This window comes from Copadichromis virginalis, linkage group LG15 (assembly GCF_057382275.1).
Source record: "Copadichromis virginalis isolate Kocher_CV1m ecotype Utaka linkage group LG15, C_Virginalis_male_GT1.1, whole genome shotgun sequence".
Lineage (NCBI taxonomy): Eukaryota > Metazoa > Chordata > Actinopteri > Cichliformes > Cichlidae > Copadichromis > Copadichromis virginalis.
Window position 1 is genome coordinate 1069940 of NC_140632.1, and position 17860 is coordinate 1087799.

At 42.8% G+C, this 17860-nt stretch overlaps 1 long non-coding RNA gene across 1 annotated transcript; it reads right to left on the reverse strand.

Moving 5' to 3' along the window:
- Nucleotides 1-3711: 3711 nt before the first annotated feature.
- LOC146691474 (uncharacterized) lies at nucleotides 3712-17594 on the reverse strand. Its single transcript, XR_014915061.1, has 3 exons — nucleotides 17087-17594; nucleotides 15893-15971; nucleotides 3712-6715 (listed from the first exon to the last, which is right to left on the reverse strand). It is a non-coding gene; the product is annotated as an uncharacterized LOC146691474 (long non-coding RNA).
- Between the last annotated feature and the right edge of the window lie 266 nt (nucleotides 17595-17860).

Consider the following 17860-nt stretch of genomic DNA (forward strand, 5'->3'; position numbering starts at 1 on the left):
ATATCCAGTCATCCACCCATTCACACACACATCCACACACTGGTGATGGCAGCTACATTGTAGCCACAGCCACCCTGGGGCGCACTGACAGAGGCGAGGCTGCCGGATACTGGCGCCACCGGGCCCTCTGACCACCACCAGTAGGCAACGGGTGAAGTGTCTTGCCCAAGGACACAATGACCGAGACTGTCCAAGCCGGGGCTCGAACCGGCAACCTTCCGATTACAAGGCAAACTCCCAACTCTTGAGCCACGATCACCCACTTTGGCCCGATGCATTGAAGATGAAAACGAGAGGCTGCTGGAAACGACACTCTTTCAACTGAAAATTAATTCCAAGTGAGCAGCATTGGCATTTTAACTCCTCTCATAACACAGCCCTTAAAGTAGGCCCACTTCACTCCATTTGGCTTATAGTGTTTGGGCTGTATCTCTTACATAAATGCTGCTGTTGCAGAGGGACGGATGAAAGGAGTGATGGATGAGGAATGGACTGATGCTGGATGGGTGGATGACAGAAGAGGGAGGATGGACTTGTGCAGTGAACCATCTCATCTGCATCCATCCTAATCAGCAGTAGAAAAAAGGTTGTGTGCACTGTTGCAAATATTAACTGTCTGTGATAAAGAAACGGGGCGATCGTGGCTCAAGAGTTGGGAGTTCGTCTTGTAATTGGAAGGTTGTCGGTTCGAGCCCCGGCTCCGACAGTCTCGGTCGTTGTGTCCTTGGGCAAGACACTTCACCCGTTGCCTACTGGTGGTGGTCAGAGGGCCCGGTGGCGTCAGTGTCCGGCAGCCTCGCCTCTGTCAGTGCGCCCCAGGGTGGCTGTGGCTACAATGTAGCTTGCCATCACCAGTGTGTGAATGGGTGGATGACTGGATATGTAAAGCGCTTTGGGGTCCTTAGGGACTAGTAAATAAATAAATTAAATTCAAATTTTATTTGTCACGTACACAGTCATACACAGTACGATATGTAGTGAAATGCTTGGACAACTGCTCGTGACCTAAAGAGAACAAAAAAGGAAAAGGCTATGAATAAGATAGGAAATAAATATGAAAAATTAAAAAGGGTAAATTTAACTAGGAAGGAATAAAATATAAATTAAGGTTAAAAATGAAATAACTGTACAACACAAATTAGAATGAAGGGTAAATTTAACTGGGAAGAATAAGATAAAGATAAATATATAAATTAAAGTTGAAAATAAAATAACTATACAACAAAATACACAATATAGAACTATATAAGAATGTATGAAGAAATCTAAATGTAAATAAATATATACACAATAACAGCAGCTGTACAAGTATTAACCGGAAATGAAGAATATAGTGACCAGTGTTGTGCAAAACCAAAGTCCAGAAAGTCCAGTGTGTGTGTAAGAACCATATGTGTGGGTCAGTACTGTGTGGTGGTGTGATTGAGAGACCGTATCGCCTGCGGGAAGAAGCTCCTCCTCAGTCTCTCTGTGTTGGTCTTCAGGGAGCGGAATCGCTTTCCTGACCTCAACAGAGAGAACAGCTAAAGCGCTATATAAATACAGGCCATTTACCAAGAAACGTGCTTCTGTTGGAGCAGTGTAACGTACGTGACTATAAATGTGTGCTTTTGGAGTCTGTCTTTGTTACAGCAGGCACAGAGTTAGTTTATATCCACATGTTGTCTGAAATTATTGTTATTCATGACTGAAGACTTCCTCCTGCCTCCTCCTGCATTAGCATTAATATTTACATGATCATTTCAGCACCTCCCTCTGTGTGGCTGTTACTTTAGCTCAGGTCTCTCTACAGCTTCTTACAGATTGCTCTTGAGCATTACACAAAGAAATTTACAAGATGCACTAAAACAAGCTTGATTTATAGAGGCCTCACCCAGACCAGCTGCCAGCTACCCAGCTGGGGTGCGACCAGACATCACATGACATTTACTGCATCCATGCTATGAAGGGTGAAAGCTGTTTTAGGCAGATAGTTTGAGCTGTTTGAGGGTTTTTTTTTGTCAGAATAATAAATAAAAGGATTATGAAAGAGGGGCAGCGGGGGTGTAGTGCTACCTATAACATACTATAACTATACTATACTCCCTTACATGTATTGAATGACATGATGCTGTGGAGGTAATATAGTATCTACAGTATTCTCGGGCTGTCTAAGTAACTGGTTCAGTTTGTAGAACAACTATCATGGAAACCAGCAAACAGCATGCGAACACACAGTGACAACACTAGAGCATCGTGGGCCGTACACGGACCAGTGAAACTCTCCTTGCTGCAAATGCAAGAAATCTGTCAGCATGGCTCTCTTAAATGATAAGAAAAGTTTTGATAAGTCTCTGCCCAGACTGCAGACTATAAAGACAGAGAATAGTAAAAAACACAGGAAATGTCCTGTTATTTAAATGTTTATCTGTTACTCTGCTGTAGTATGAATGGCCATTGATGACGTCTTTGTCATTAGGAAAAGCTTTATTTCACATTTTCCAAAGCCATATAGTGGGCCAGATTGGAGTCTTTGGGAGGCTGATTCTGGGCCCCGTGCCATATGTTTGACACCTTCGGTGTCGATCACAGTCAGTGAAAAATATACTTTGATATGAGCCGTTGGTTCCTGCCTTTTAAAACTTGCACAACTTTTAATTTGAAGGCTGTTCCCCAGGTCCACTTTGCATTACACATTTTCAAGCTTTACTACTGCCTGGCTCGTAGCTTGCAAGTGTTTCCAGAACATTTGGTATCTTGCATACAAACTACGAGTGAGCGCAGCAATCTGCTCGCCACCAATGACAGGAGGAACCCTCTCTGTGACTGATTTCACCTAGCAACAGCTGGCAACCACTTACCAAACATTTGTGGAACACACATTTGTGCCTCGTGACCACAGGTTGTATCTGTAGCACAGTCTGTAAATAGCCATCACGTCAAACACCTGTGTGCAGGTGCATTCTCCTTCCAGTGCTTATCTAAATGGTGCAGCTAACACACGCTTTAAAATTCTGACCTTCGTGTGTACTCCATTTACACACTAATATGCAGTCTGCATGCAAAGCAAATGCTAAATGTGTGTTGAATGCACTGTGAACAGAATGCAATCAGGCGTATGATCACATCTCAGCGATAATGCATACGGAATAAACTCAGCAACCTGGAATACCTCATGCTAACCGTAGATCAGATGAGATTATTAGCATAGCTGTAATTCTATGTTTAAATATGAACAAAAGGCAACAGATTCCATGTTTAGTACCAAGTGCATGAATCAGCACAAAGCTGATAGTGATTAAACATGCAAACTGTACCGAGCACATCCATCCACTCTCGTCCTGCATCGATGCAGCGCTTTGACTGCTGCACTCTGCCAGCCTCCAGTCTGTCCTTATGTAACCAGCTTACATCGGCTGTAGCACTGGAGCGCATGTATTAGTGTCTGTGTGAGTTTCTTTAATAAATATAGTCGTGATAATCTAAACAGAAACGTTCCTGTTAAACAGAAGTAATTATTATTTAATCAGTAAAAGACTCCTGCTGACAGCACGTGCTCCTTGTGGGCACTTCATGGAAACTGATGCCAGATCCCAAAGCCAGCATTACATAAACTGAAGACAATAATCCTCCTGTTAACTATGTCTTTGTTGCCACTTCTAGATATACGGGAACAATACAACACAGGAGCCTGATGCTCAGCAGATGCAGAGAATTAACCATTAAGCAGTTAGAGAATAAGTTGTTTTAAACATCACCTTACTTTAATATCCAGTTTAACTCAAACACAACTTTTGGTAAGTCTTTATATCAACAATACGAGTACCAAAATATCAATATATCATCTCCAGGAAACTCTCGAAATCTTGATTTTATTACTAGAAGGTTTGCCGTGTGTCCCAGCACAGTCCCAGGAGACAAGGAGTCACTCTAGGAGAGCTGGACAGGACTGTAGGAGGCCCCGACCCATCAGCAGGACCAGTACGTGCCCCTTTGTGCAAGGAGGAACAGGACGAGCATGGCCCGAGCTACAAAACCTCCAGCAGGCCACTGTTGAGAATGTCTCTGATCAAACAATCAGAAACAGACTTCATGAGGGTGGCCTGAGGGCCCAACGTCCTCTACTGGGCCCTGTGCTCACTGCCCGGCACTTCCACTGGCATTCAGGTCTGAAAGCAGGGTCAGAAGAAAACGTTAAGCTGCCTGTAGCATCATTCAGCATGTCAATGCCCGGCATCATGTTGCAAGAGTAGGAAATTCAACAGAACCCCTCTGGGACGTCTTGTTTCAGTCCCAGGTTGCACCTCGGGCTCAGTCACTGGTCTGGGGGAGATCTCCCAGGACTCCATTCGTCGTCTCATTAGGAGCGACCCAGATGCTGTCAGACATGCATATAGTAGCATGCAGTGGCACGCATGCAAACACGCCCCCTGTGTGGAATTTTCAGCAAAATGGACCAACCTGCTGCATCATTTTTGTTGTGTTGTTGAAGAAGAAGCTCAGCGAAGCCTTTCAGTTCATTGAGATTTGATTACATCTTCCACCAGCTGAACAATAAGTATATTTAATGTCAGCCCCTCTGAAGTGAAGAGTTTTGGTTAATAACTGTCTTTCTACTGACAGAAATCGATACGAATGCAACGGAGCCACATCATCAGTTGGCTTTTTGTTCGAGAGTCATGACTTTTTCTCTCAGTGAAAAAGCTCATGTTCTGTTCCCTACACCCACGCTCGCAGCCGACGGCAAAGCCGACATGAAATGAGCATCACAGAGCAGAAACAGCAGTGTCCAGCCACGGGAGGCATGATTTCTCCCAGTAATGTCAAAGCTGTAAAGGTGAAGCACCTTCTTTAAACAGAGCATATAAATGCGTGTTGTCATCACCTGTTACATCCATGTTTTCTGTTGTTTCATTTGGCCCGGCATGTTTTATCCCACCATAAAACCTTTTCTGCTTCTGTGTCTGCAGTCATCATGTCTCTCCGTTTTGCTGAGACTGGAGTGACAAAGCTTTCCTTTCTGGCATTTCACTTTGACTTTGTGCACTCAACAAGCTGCCGAGTGCTGGAACAAACCGTTTTTTCCTTTCTTCATTGATGTCTTTGCCCTTCTGCTCCTGTGCTGAAAATAAACCATCACACTGTGAGGCGCGCTCCTGATTTTCATATGAGCAACAAAGAGAACGAAAGATGCAAAGGACTCATTCACTGTCATGCTACTTTCAGCGAGACATACAGTATTAATGCTGCCCTGCTGTCTGACAGAAGGAGCGGCTGTATTTGCATCCATCTGTGTTTGTTGTTCTGTAACGGTGAGAGGCCATGGTTGGTAGCTTGGCTGAAGCTATGGAGGTCAAAGCAATCCAGCTGTTCTGCAGCTTGGGAAACTTGGGTTCCTCTTGTTTCACAGTTATTGCACGTGCACACGGTGCTGCACAAAGCACACAGAGGATGCAGTGAAAGTAAATGCTGCACTGGCTTGCAGGGTTTGAGTTCTTTCTGGAAAACTCAAATAAAATACAGCCTCAATTTCAAAAGAGTTAGAATGCAGCGTCAAATGTAAATGCAAAAACTTGTTTGACTTGAGGTAACTAATTATTTACATGTTACATGAATTCAATTCAGTTTTATTTATACAGCACCAAATCACAACAGCAGGCGCTTTATATTGTACAGTAGATCGTACAATAACACATACAGAGAAAAACCCAACAATCATATGACCCCCTGTGAGCAAGCACTTTGGCGACAGTGGGAAGGAAAAACTCCCTTTTAACAGGAAGAAACCTCCAGCAGAACCAGGCTCAGGGAGGGGCGGGGCCATCTGCTGTGATTGGTTGGGGTGAGAGAAGGAAGACAGGATAAAGACATGCTGTGGAAGAGAGACAGAGGTTAATAACAGATATGATTCAATGCAGAGAGGTCTGTTAACACATAGTGAGTGAGAAAGGTGACTGGAAAGGAAAAACTCAATGCATCATGGGAATCCCCCGGCAGCCTACGTCTATTGCAGCATAACTAAGGGAGGATTCAGGGTCACCTGGTCCAGCCCTAACTATATGCTTTAGCAAGTCCAGAGCTTTCACCAAGAAACAAGACCCACGAATCCTGTATCAGACGAGAACGGGACAGTATCCCTCTCCCAAAAGTCCAGCAGCTGGGCTCCTCAGTTCCCGGATTTTTCTGCCCGTTGTCAAAAGGAGCATGAATGCCACATAGTGCTAAACATGGGCCTGTTCCAACTGAAATATGCTGCAAGCATCACGTTCAAAATGTGCCAATATATTCCTTAAAATGCTGCATCCCAACAGCCTCCCAATGTGTCACATCCAGTCCTATCAAAGTCTCCAGAGCTGAAATGATGTCTTCAGATGTATATATCTTTGAGCAATAAGTAGCTCATATTACTCAACAAAACTGATGGTTGCTGGCTCACACCTTCTCTTGTCCTCTCACAATGAGGTGATATATCTGGCTGCAACATGAAAAATTGATCTACTCAGATAACAAAAACTTTCATTCTGCATTGAAGGACCAAGAAACTGTTTCACGTTAAAAGCTTGCTTACGGGCTGCCTTCCCATCACGATGTCTGTGTGTGTCTCTGTCCTCTTTCTCTTTTCACTTTCGCTGACTGTAATTACAGATCTCTGCAGCAGCAGCTTCCCAGGTGGACCAACTCTCACGAGAGCCCTCCTTCAATTTCCTCGTCAGATTGGACTGGTGTCTGATCAGATCTGGAAATGTGGTGTCAGAGTCAGAGTGAGGTGCCTGGCGTTCCCAGCATGCACAGTGATGTGAATATACCTGTATTTGTATTAAAGTGCTAATGAAATCCAATTTAGTTTATCCATGTCTGCTTGCTGCAAATATGTTATGAAAACACGGGGACTGCAGATGCTTTATAGTTTAATTTCCCTCATCCTGCACTTGAGGGAAAACAACGCTGGCCAATCAGGGCAGGATGAGTTTCTTGGGAGACTTGGCAGCCACACTGATTTAGTGTTTGGGAAAAGTGCTTTTTGTATACGTAAAAACCACGAGAGGAAAATGTGCTGATTGCTTAACCCAGACTGGCATCTGGATCTCAAGGAACCAGACAGAGTCCATAGTTGGCCTAAAATGTGCCAGTTTACGGTCTAAACTGGTCCGAAATCGCACAATGATTGAAGCGGGCTTTAAAACTTTGGTGAGCCACTGTCAGAGTACGGTTCAAAAAGCTGTTTATGGACATTCTTGTCACAGAGATTAAAAAGCATTTCTAACAACATCTTCGACAGCCTTGAGACTACAGTATGAGCCACAAGCATCCAAACTATTTTAAGCCTTAAAATCTTTCCTTTAGCTTTCCTGCTAGAAATACCCAGGAATTACACCCAGCCTCAGTGTGAAGGCCACCCTGCAGACACATTTAAAATAGCTCCCATTGATTTGACCCTTTTAGTGGTACTGTTTATTCTAAAAGGTCTATGGAGGCAGACATCCAGGAAGCCGGCACCACTGAAGAGCTCGACAGTGGGCGACACTTTTATTGTTGATTTAAGTTCCTTAAACAGATGAGTCAGTGGTGAGCAGCTGTCATTGGTGGTTTGCAGTTTGTTTTTAGACCCATAGCTGCAGCACCCAAGGAGAAATACTGGGATTGACATTTAAAAGAAAAATCCATAGAATGATGACTCACTCAAGAAACAGGACTTGGTGATATGTACATCCTTTGCTGTTACAGTATTTAGCTTAGAAATGTGGCCCTACTGCTTATGAATTACTGTAATACATGTTTTGCATGTTAGTCAAATTCACATAGAAAGAGGATATGATGCAAAAATAATACCTAAGAGGACATTCGTTACTGTGATTAGCAGAGAAACTGTGAGGTTGTCAGCAGCTCAGAATAAGAAAGCATCATGTCTCTGTGCTCTCATGTGTTTCAGCTACGTTTCATAACTGTGTGGAAATAGCCAGGAGCAGATGTGCAGATGTCCACCTCCAACTTTCCTGCCAGTCTGCCTTCTCTTTGTATCCCTCCACAGTACTAAAATGTCTGATTTGTCAAAAGGCTCTGAGGATGAAGGAGAGACACCACACCTCATTACTACAGAGCCCAAAAATGACACAAACAGCAACAATAAATGCTTCCATCTCGTACTTTCTCTCTCATACTGTGACTTAACGAGAACAGAAAACGCCAAAAACGGTGTAAAAACCATACAGATAAATAAGATATTCATGTTTTGTTTGCTGTTGTTCCACAATCACGATTCACTCTACGGTATCTTGATGTCATTGAAACATTTGTTATTCCAAGCACAAACGTTCATAATTAGTGACAGTGGGTTTTTCCTGTTTTGTGGAGCAGGTGATGCACTTTGTGTTAACGTGAAGCAATCTCTGCTCTTATTGTGAAATTGGATTTCAGATTTTTTAAAATCTAAACTAAATCTAAACTCTCACCCCCACGGTCTGCCACACCGACCGTGACAACGTGTGCATTTGCATCATCTGGATAAGCCCACACGTCACGTGGTAATAACAGTTGTAAAGGTTTTGGGTAAAGACGGGCAGTCATAGAGACAGAGCGCATCATACTTTTTAAACTATGGAGAGGAAACCGATGGCCCGACAATATGCAACCACAGGCTAAATCAGTACGCTGTGGACAAAAGACTGATAGAACCTTCAGGTCTGTGAAGGGCGGTGGGGGGAACTCCCCTGATTTCAGGAACTTCTCTGGTTGGATATATGCAGAAAGATGAGTGGACACGTCTGGGAAACTAGACACAGCTGAACTAAACCTGGTAACAGGACATGGGGAAGTCAATCTAACACGAGACAAATGGCTATCAGCATAAAACCGGAAGTTGTGTTACATAGATGATAGAGCTCGTATGAATAACGAAATCACCAGAATCCAGAACACAAAGTAATAATAACTAAAGACTAAACTTTTTGCTTTTTTCTAACTTCTTTCTCCAGAAAGGCTCATTCATTTTCAATGTATTTTGAAAAAACCTGAAAGATTTGCAGATTTGCCCCGTAGCACCGAAGCAGGCTGTGTGGCCTGTTCTTCCCTAACATATTATTATGATGCATCACAGCTGTCAAAACGATGGACTTGCTCCGTGTCCAGGCCCTGTTCCTTCAGAAAGCCAGATAAATTCTTCTGCAGTTCTGGCAAACAGGTGGGGTTTATTTTTCAGATCAATACAATAGTGCAATTTAAAATCTGATCATTTAGCTCCAAAGCACAATATAACGAAGCGTTTTTGATCCGTTGTACCGTCTGAGAGGTGGCGTTCTCTCGGCACAACATTTGCTGTTTATGCATTGCCCCTCTGTTGTCTCGAGATGCCCTTGTATGTAATTGGCACGGTGCTTTGATTCTTATTACTTGCTCAGCTGTAACAGGGGGATGGGAAGTTTGGGGGGGGGGTCAGCAGTGTTTTTAGCCAGGGAAATGGAAATTACCTAACAGCAACAATCGTACTGAGATCTCCACAAGATCATTAATATTCATCAAGAACATAACATGTCTTATGCAAAACAGCACAGGCTGGAGAGGTTTTTAAAAAGAAATATGATGAGTTTACATGGAGCACATGAACAGGCCCCGGCTGGGTGCAGGTGCATGCTGGGGCTACAGGCTGGTTTAGCTTTAGCTTTAACTGCAGCTTATAGGCAGCAGCATGATACTTTGATCCGATGGCACTTTAAGTGACGGCGTGCTCACAACTTCTTTTGAAACAATGAATGCATCGCAGAGAACTGGAGGGGCTGCAGCATTTGTTGCTGTTCTTTCACTGCACAGTGTCAGGCTCTGCTTCTCTGCTTCTCTGCAGCTGCACTGGCTGCCTGAGCCTGAGACAAGGAGGAGTCTCTCCACTGTGTGTGTGTGTGTGTGTGTGTGTGTGTGTGTGTGTGTGTGTGTGTGTGTGTGTGTGTGTGTGTGTGTGTGTGTGTGTGCGTGTGAGCTCGTACATCATGAAATATCCAAACACAAGTTGCCTCTTTGTGAAGTTCTGCAGAGTTGTTCAGCTACTGGAGGATATCCGTTTTCTAATCCTTCACCAATATTTATTATGCACAAACTGCTGTTTGCATTGATGCTCTTAGTCTAAGGTGAGCACTTTGCTAAATTAAATGTAATGAGAAACACTTCTAGAACCCAATATATTCAATTATGAGTGCCACTGGCTTTAAAACTCCTTTTTTATTTCACAAAACGTGCCTTCATTGAGATACATTGTTTCCATCTACTGTCCATTTATCGCTGCCTATGCGTTGTCCCATTGCCGTGTGTGTGTTTCCTGTCAGGGAGCCAAATCTAAAATTTATCGTGAAAATAGGCCACAAATCTTTTTCGTTCTCAATTGTTATTGGACTCTAACGTGATTTTCCTCGAGAAGAAAAGGCCCCGGCTGACTTTTATACAGTAATATTCAGCGAAGTGGCTCAGAAATAAATGACTGTTGAATCCATGTAAAGGTATTATGCTAAGCCTGTTCAGTACCCTTGAGAAGAGCCATGAAAATAGGCTGCACTAGTAAACTCAGCACTATTACCTAGTGTGGTGGTGACAAACGTGATGCAGACAGACCTTTTAGACTGTTTGACTTCTGATGGCATTGGTGGCTATACTGTGAGGAAGACGTGGTCGTGTTCTTGCTTCACTGTACATCGTCTCTCAGAAAGTTCAGAGCTCAGTTACATTCGTCTTCATTTGTCATCAAGATGGTTTTTTGGTGAACATTTGTGTTCTTTTTGGTCAGCAGTGGTTTTCTCCGTGGAACTTTTGCATCTTTTTGTTATTGTTGAATCATGAACTCTGACCTCAACTGAGACGTGAAGCCTCCGGTTCCTCCGGTTCTAGGCTCTTTTGCGACTGCATAGATGATTGGCTGATGTGCTCTTGGACTAATTTTAGTAGGTCAGTCACTCCTGGGAAGTGTCGCCAATCTTTCAAGTGTTCTCCATTTGTGGATAATGGCTCCCACTGTGGGTCCCAAAACCTTACAAATGGCTTTGTCATCCAATCCAGATTGATAGATGTCAACGACTTTGTTTCTCAGCTGTGTTTTAGGCATGAATAACATCATGTTTGCAAGATATTTTAGTCCACTTCACTTTGTCAGAGAGTTTAAGTGACCTCTCGATTCAGCAGGTCTGGTAGGATGTGGTTGGTGAACTTTTTCTTCTAAAAAAGAAAAATGTTACTTTTCCAGCGCGCACTAGGTTTCCCTTAATAAATGATATCATCATTTAAAAACTCCATTCTGCATTTAGTTGGGTTATTTTTTTTCTAATATTAGTTTGTTCACTGATCTGAGATATTTAAGTGTTTCAAATGTGCAAAAAACAAACTTTTTTAATGGCATTAATGGCAACCATGCAAAGCACCTCAGTAATGGTTCAAATCAAGAACGATAGCTCTGACGGGTCATTGAGTCACACTCGCTCATGGTTTTGTATGCATCCACCTGACAAATCTCATAAAGTGTACCATTGCTGCACATCTGCAAGACACTTTGTAACCCCTGGTTCCTCCTCCTCATGATGAAGAGGGCTTTCTCAGAGTCATATTTGTCCTCACTGATGCCTGCTCTGTCTTGTTGTTGTTCTGCTTGACAGGCTCGGGAGGTCCCAGAACAGAAACATACTAATTATTCAAATTGGGGGAAACAAAGCAAATATGTGTCTGAGGTCAGATGGTGCCACCATTCCTTACGTCTTGTTTACAGTTTGGTGCAGATGCAACACGATGATGCTGACACGAGCTCATCATAGAACATTAAATCGTTTTTCTCCTTCTCAGCTGTGGATTATCCAAAGCAACCAGGACACTAGCATAGACGTACTTGACAACTGATGTACTAATTGGTGCAGTTAAAGGCCTCATCAGCACAACTGATTAGGTTTCATATGTCGTGGTGATTATGAGGAGCATTAAGCAGAACTCATTAATAAATATTACAGGATGCCAATAAAAGGCGTGAGGGGAATACTTAGAATTGTAAAATGTTTCACCAGCTTCGGTCTCTGAGCGTCAGCCTTTGTTGAAATCTAGCTTAGATTGCAATGTTACGTTTTCCAAACAATAGCTGTTTTTAAATTGAACTTCTGCTAGCATAGCGCTCATTTATTGATCTTTAACAGCTCATTAGGTGAGGATGTGAGCGTGTGTCTGAAAGGAAATGTAGGAGCACTGCAGACGAGTCTGTTCTTGATGAGGTTTGTCGTGCATGCACATCAATGTAAACGGCACAGGGCGCATTACTGCACGGCCTGAATGATTAACTGATTTTTACATGAATGTCTCCTTTGTTACTTTGCTAGCATTAGTGCACTTTTTAGAGGTTTCTGAGCCTTGATTTGCACGAGTGACACACAGTTAGAGCTGTTTGCAATCTGTGCTTACACTTCACCCAGACCAACACTTCCTAGAACATTATTTGCTTGCTATGAATGTTTCAGGAGACAAGTCTTAAAAAGTCTTTAAAATGCACAGACATGCTGATAGTTTGATTTGGACATGCAGAAAATGTTTCCATGCAGCAAGGCAGAGTGCACCTCCTGCATGTTTTGCACTGTAATAGCAGAACAATGTTAGGACCAGTAGGCTAGCGTGATCATTAAATTATGGCGCTGAGGTACAACAGCTCTGAATATCTGACTGTAAGGCATGTTCACTTTCGTTTGTTAACAAATCAAAAAGTTGTGGAAAATTTGCAGTTCATTGCAGATTGGATGATATTTCCACAAGCAGTGTGTTCAGCCAAATACATGTAAGTGTATGTAACTCACGCCGCACACTTTCTCTGCTTGCAAGGATGAAAGTTACGACTGCAGTGGAGACGGCGCAGTGTCGAGTCCTCTCATGCAACCAGTTGCACTCATCAGCACAGACTGCTTTGCATGACTGATTGATTGCAATGTGCTGGCAATCTGTCTGCACTTAATCAGGCCACAGTTACACGCCGTCTCCCATCAAGTGACCTCTGCAATCGGCTCGGTTGCGCGAGGGTTAAAGGAGTTGCACGCTCACAAAGCAGACACAGGTAAATGTCACTGATTTAAAAGAGAGTTTTCTATTATTAACCATTCTGGCATTGCTCACACACATGTTGCCTGCAGAGATAAAAATGTTGATTCAGTATTAAGTATTAATTTTTTCCTCCAAGTGATGCTGCGAGGTGAAAACTGAATAATCGCTGCATCTTCTATAATTGAATAAAGTAATGTAAACAGAGTTATGAATGGCTCAGAGGAGGGGAGCCTGGCAATTAGCTTTACACACATGCAGAAGTAATGCAGCTGAGAGAGGAAACAATAAAACCCAGACTCGGTGGAGCGTTACTGACGGATTGCAGTTCAGGAGGTGGAGTGGATTCTCAATCTTACTTTTTTCCTCTCGAGAGAAAAGTGATCAGAAGACGCCCGAAGAACAAACATCACACTTCACAATCATTATTTACACGGGCTAAATCACTGCCCTTCTCCTCCCACTCAGGTTTGTCCAGTTCGCTGTGACTCATCAAAACATCAAGCTGACGCAGATAGGAGAGAAATGTTTGACAGACTAAAATGCCACTTCCCTGGCGCTAAGCCACCACATTCATCATGCGTCACAGAGGGAAAAAGCTGCAAATGGGATATTGGAAAGTGTTTTTAGTTTTTTAAAAAACAGCCAGTTTAGAAAAGCCAGCAGTAACACAGGATTTATGGCCTCGCACTGATGCCCGTTTGTGTGGCTCTATGAAAAGGTCGGATTGTAGGAACTCAGACGGTGCACAGACACATGGCACAGAGGAATTTGTAAGGTCCGGTTTCCCCAATGGTGGCAAAACCCTTTGTAAGCACAACTGTTGGTCACCAGCTTTGCACACATCTCAGGAGGGATTTTGGCCACGCCTCTTAGCAGAAACTCTGTGGTTTCTTGGTTTCCCATTAAGCTTCAGCTTCCACGATAGATTTTCCATAGGACTGAGTTGTGGAGACGTGTTCACAGTCACAAACCAGCTTCCACTGGTTGTTTCATTGGAAAACAGCTGCTGTGTCAAAATGTGATCTACAGTCGGCTGTGAGTGTAAAATACAAAAACGTCAATGCTTCAAAATCCCTGATTTTCCAAACATCATCATTCTGCACTGAGTGCTGCACCGCAGCTGCTACGCCGCCCAGTTACTAAATAAGAGAAAGTCCATCATGTGATCAACAGTGTTGCACTGAGACTGATCCACGACTGTACATTTAGCCCCGTTGATCCTCTACTATAACCACTGAGCATGTGGTTCCTCACAAAGCACAGATAAGAACAAAAGCCCACACAGATCATAAATACAGTCAATCCGCACATTTGTAAATGGTTTCTGCCTGCACGGTGCATCCTTAACAGCCTCAGGAATAAATTAACTGTCAGCCAAGACGAATGGCTGCGTTGCCCAGATGGGCTGTGGGATCCATGGCAACCGCTCCACCGCCTTTTAAAACGTTGTTGTGTTTTGAGTATGATTTACTCATCTGGGCTCCGTCTTTCTGCTGTTTTGTTCTAATCAAGCTTAAACAAAATGTATTGAAATGTATTCTGTCCAGCCACACGGCTGCCACAGGCCCTGCCATGCTCCCGACCTCGGATCACATGGATTTACATGGTTGAGTATGAATATAACTCCAAAGAAAAGCATTATTCCTTTTCCTGCAAAAATACAAAGATGGTTACAGTGTTACTGTCACCATCCTGGGTCGTTTGACCCAACGCCTTTCAGCATTTTTATATATTTTGATGTTTATGTTCAAGCTCTTTGGGTTACCTGAGTTCATTCCTAGGTTGCTGTTCTAGTTCATTGTTTCTTAGATGCTCCTTGTATCTTCACCCCTGTGTTTGTCTCCCTCACCCTTCACGTGTTGTCATGTTCACATCTCATTATGCTTCCTGTTTTATTTTGAAGAGGTCTGCTGTTCCATGTTCATTGTAATCAGCTGTTTCCCCCCAATCACCTCCTGTGTGTATTTAGTCTGTGTTTGCATTCATTCCTCATCCGGTCGTCTGCTACGTTCACGTCATGTTTCTAGGTTTGACATGTATCCATGTCAGGGCTTCACGTTCACGTTCAGGGTTTCTTCACGTTTCAATCTTCACCCAGTCGAAGTTTTTTAGTTTTGCCTTTACCCTTTTAGTTTTCTCCTGTTTAAATAAACAGCTCGTCCGTTTTTAAATCAAAGTTTTGTTTTGCGTGTTTCCACACAGTCAGCCTCAGCCACACTGTGACCGTTACAAAGGGACTCTTACCTCTTTATGTACTGCTATACTTCATGTTACCTCATATTCTAGAAAGTAAAGGCTGCTCCTGTCGTGGTTATCAGGACAGTATTTGCTCCAAAGACTAAAGTAGTCACTGAAGTCAAGCTGGATCTTTGCTCTGTATATGTGCAGTGTCAAGTCCAGTGTAAACACAACTTCAGCTTTCATTTCTAAAAATGTCTCCATCCACATTATAACCATAAGCATATAGAGATGTCAGCCAATCAGAAGCCTGCAAACAACCACATGGTGCACAGTCTGACTACAAAACGGGTGAAATTGTCACACTCCTCAGAGTTTTGTTTTTAGTGACTCAAAGTGCATTTCTGTGTGGACATGTGCACACAGGCGACGTTTCTGATTTGGTGAAATGTTCTCAGTGTTTCTGAACTTGAATTCAAATAACAGTCAAAAAGCCTGACTTTATTTTGTCTTTTAATGTAGTGGATACAGCAATGCATTATTTAGGCTTACTGCATGTGAAAGCCATAGGCATGTATTATCAATTAAATATACATATAAACTGATTTTATGCGCGTTCATATTTTCCACTGGCATCATATATACAGATTTAAAGGCACATCACAGGTGACCTCAATTTTAGATGACACCAACTCACCCAGGGAGACCACATAGTTTCATCCTGTCAGAGATGATTTCAGTCCATTTAAAACTGAACCTGATGAGCTGCGATGGGTCTGGAGCCACAAAAAGACCAAATAAACGGTTTGCTTAATGCTAAGGATGCTTAAGCTTCAAAATGAATAGAACCAAAAACATTGCTATTAGGGGTGCAGCGATACACAAAATTCACGGTTCGATATTTTTTCGATACAAAAAATGTTCATGCCTTTTTAATTTGTCATTTATTAAAATTATAAATATATATTTAACTCAAAAGTACAGTTTTTAAATTGAATGTTGCTGAAACAACAAAGTAATAAAAAAATAAATCTATCTGATGGAGAAATCTCTCATCTTTGGAAAAGAGAGTTTATTACAGAGAAATGGCTCTTTCCAAAATAAAAGCTCTACTATACGCTTCTTCTGGGCTATATTCTCAGCAGCATATTAAACATATCAGGTCCCCATAAGGAGAATCATGTGCTAACGGCTGTAAATGACTCGGGTAAAGTTTGTAGCATGTGTGCTTGTTGTTTTGTCTGCTTCCACTTGTCTTTGCACTAGGATGATGTCGGAGTAAATGTGCAGTCATATTCGTTGTGTTCTCACTAGTGCTGTCAGCGTTAATCTGAAATGACGTTAACGCCACAACACGGCAAATCTCCGTTAACGAGCTACCGCGGATCGCCCCGTGCTTGGGGCTGGAACACGTTAACGAGCTAACTGCGCTAACACACTAGCTCCCACCATGTAATTGAGCATTGCATGGCACAGCCGACACACTGTTTTACTTTAGTCCATGACGCGCTTACCTTCAGGGTCATACGTCACATGAAGACCAAAATAATTCCAAAGACCAGATCTGAATGAGGGTGGGGGAGGTTCAATTTGCCATGTTGCAAGGAGAGCTTAGCTTCTGTCTCGCTAGCTTGCCCTGCGCTCAGTGAATCTGCGTTCGACTACTCCGCCTAGGCTGCACTGTCGAGCGCAGATCCACTGAGCGCTCAACACAGACAGCATCGTCAGAAGGAAAGTTGATAAAATAAATTAAAAATGTTGTATTGTTCCATACATATGCGTACCGAACTGAAAGCACTGTATGAACGGTTCAATATCGATACGAGTATCGTTGCACCCCTAATTGCTATGTGAGAAGAGTTTGATAGAAAGGAGCCAGGAAACAAGTTACCTCTGACTCTTCCGCCTCGACTTCTGGCCGAAGATCAAACCCTAAAGATTCCAGGTGATTGTGTTTCTTTAGCTCTGAGCTGACTGACAAGTCTCTTCAGGTCCAAAGGGGATGATGGGAGAGAGTGAGGAGGAGAGAGGAAGCAGCAGAGGGACAGATCAATGGTTAGTCGACCCTGACAAAAAGATCAAGGGCTGACCTCTGAGTACAAGATGACTATCTGGGCAGAACAAGAGTGAAGCAAGGGTGAGAGGGAAAAGGCTGACAAGGCTCTGTAGACACTGCAGTCTTCCCAGTGGTGCCTTGGGCTAAAGGGGAAACACTTCTATGTTCTAGATCCTTTCATAATGATTTCATTAAATGTCAGCAATATGATGGGAGAAGACGTCACAGCAGCCAGTATGTCTCCTAAACGTTTCAAAAGATCTCATTGCCTGCAAGTTTTCCAATTTTCCACCTGTTTGATTAACAAGTGATGAGGTTTAAATTTAAAGTACTTGATCAGGACCTGTTTATCAGGCTCTTTGCTCTTTTTAGCAATTTAGATTAATTCGTATCATAGAAACATGCAAAATAATCTAAATAAAAACTGATAGGGATATGAAAGGTAGTGAAGCAATATATTTATTTAAACAGTTACAGAATATTTTCAACATTTTTTTAGGAGGGTTAGTACTGTCACTCTCCTGGGTTTCAATCCCCAAACCAGCTATAATCCAAAGACCGACGTCTCAGGTTAATTAGTCATTACAGTGGTTTGCAAAAGTATTGGGC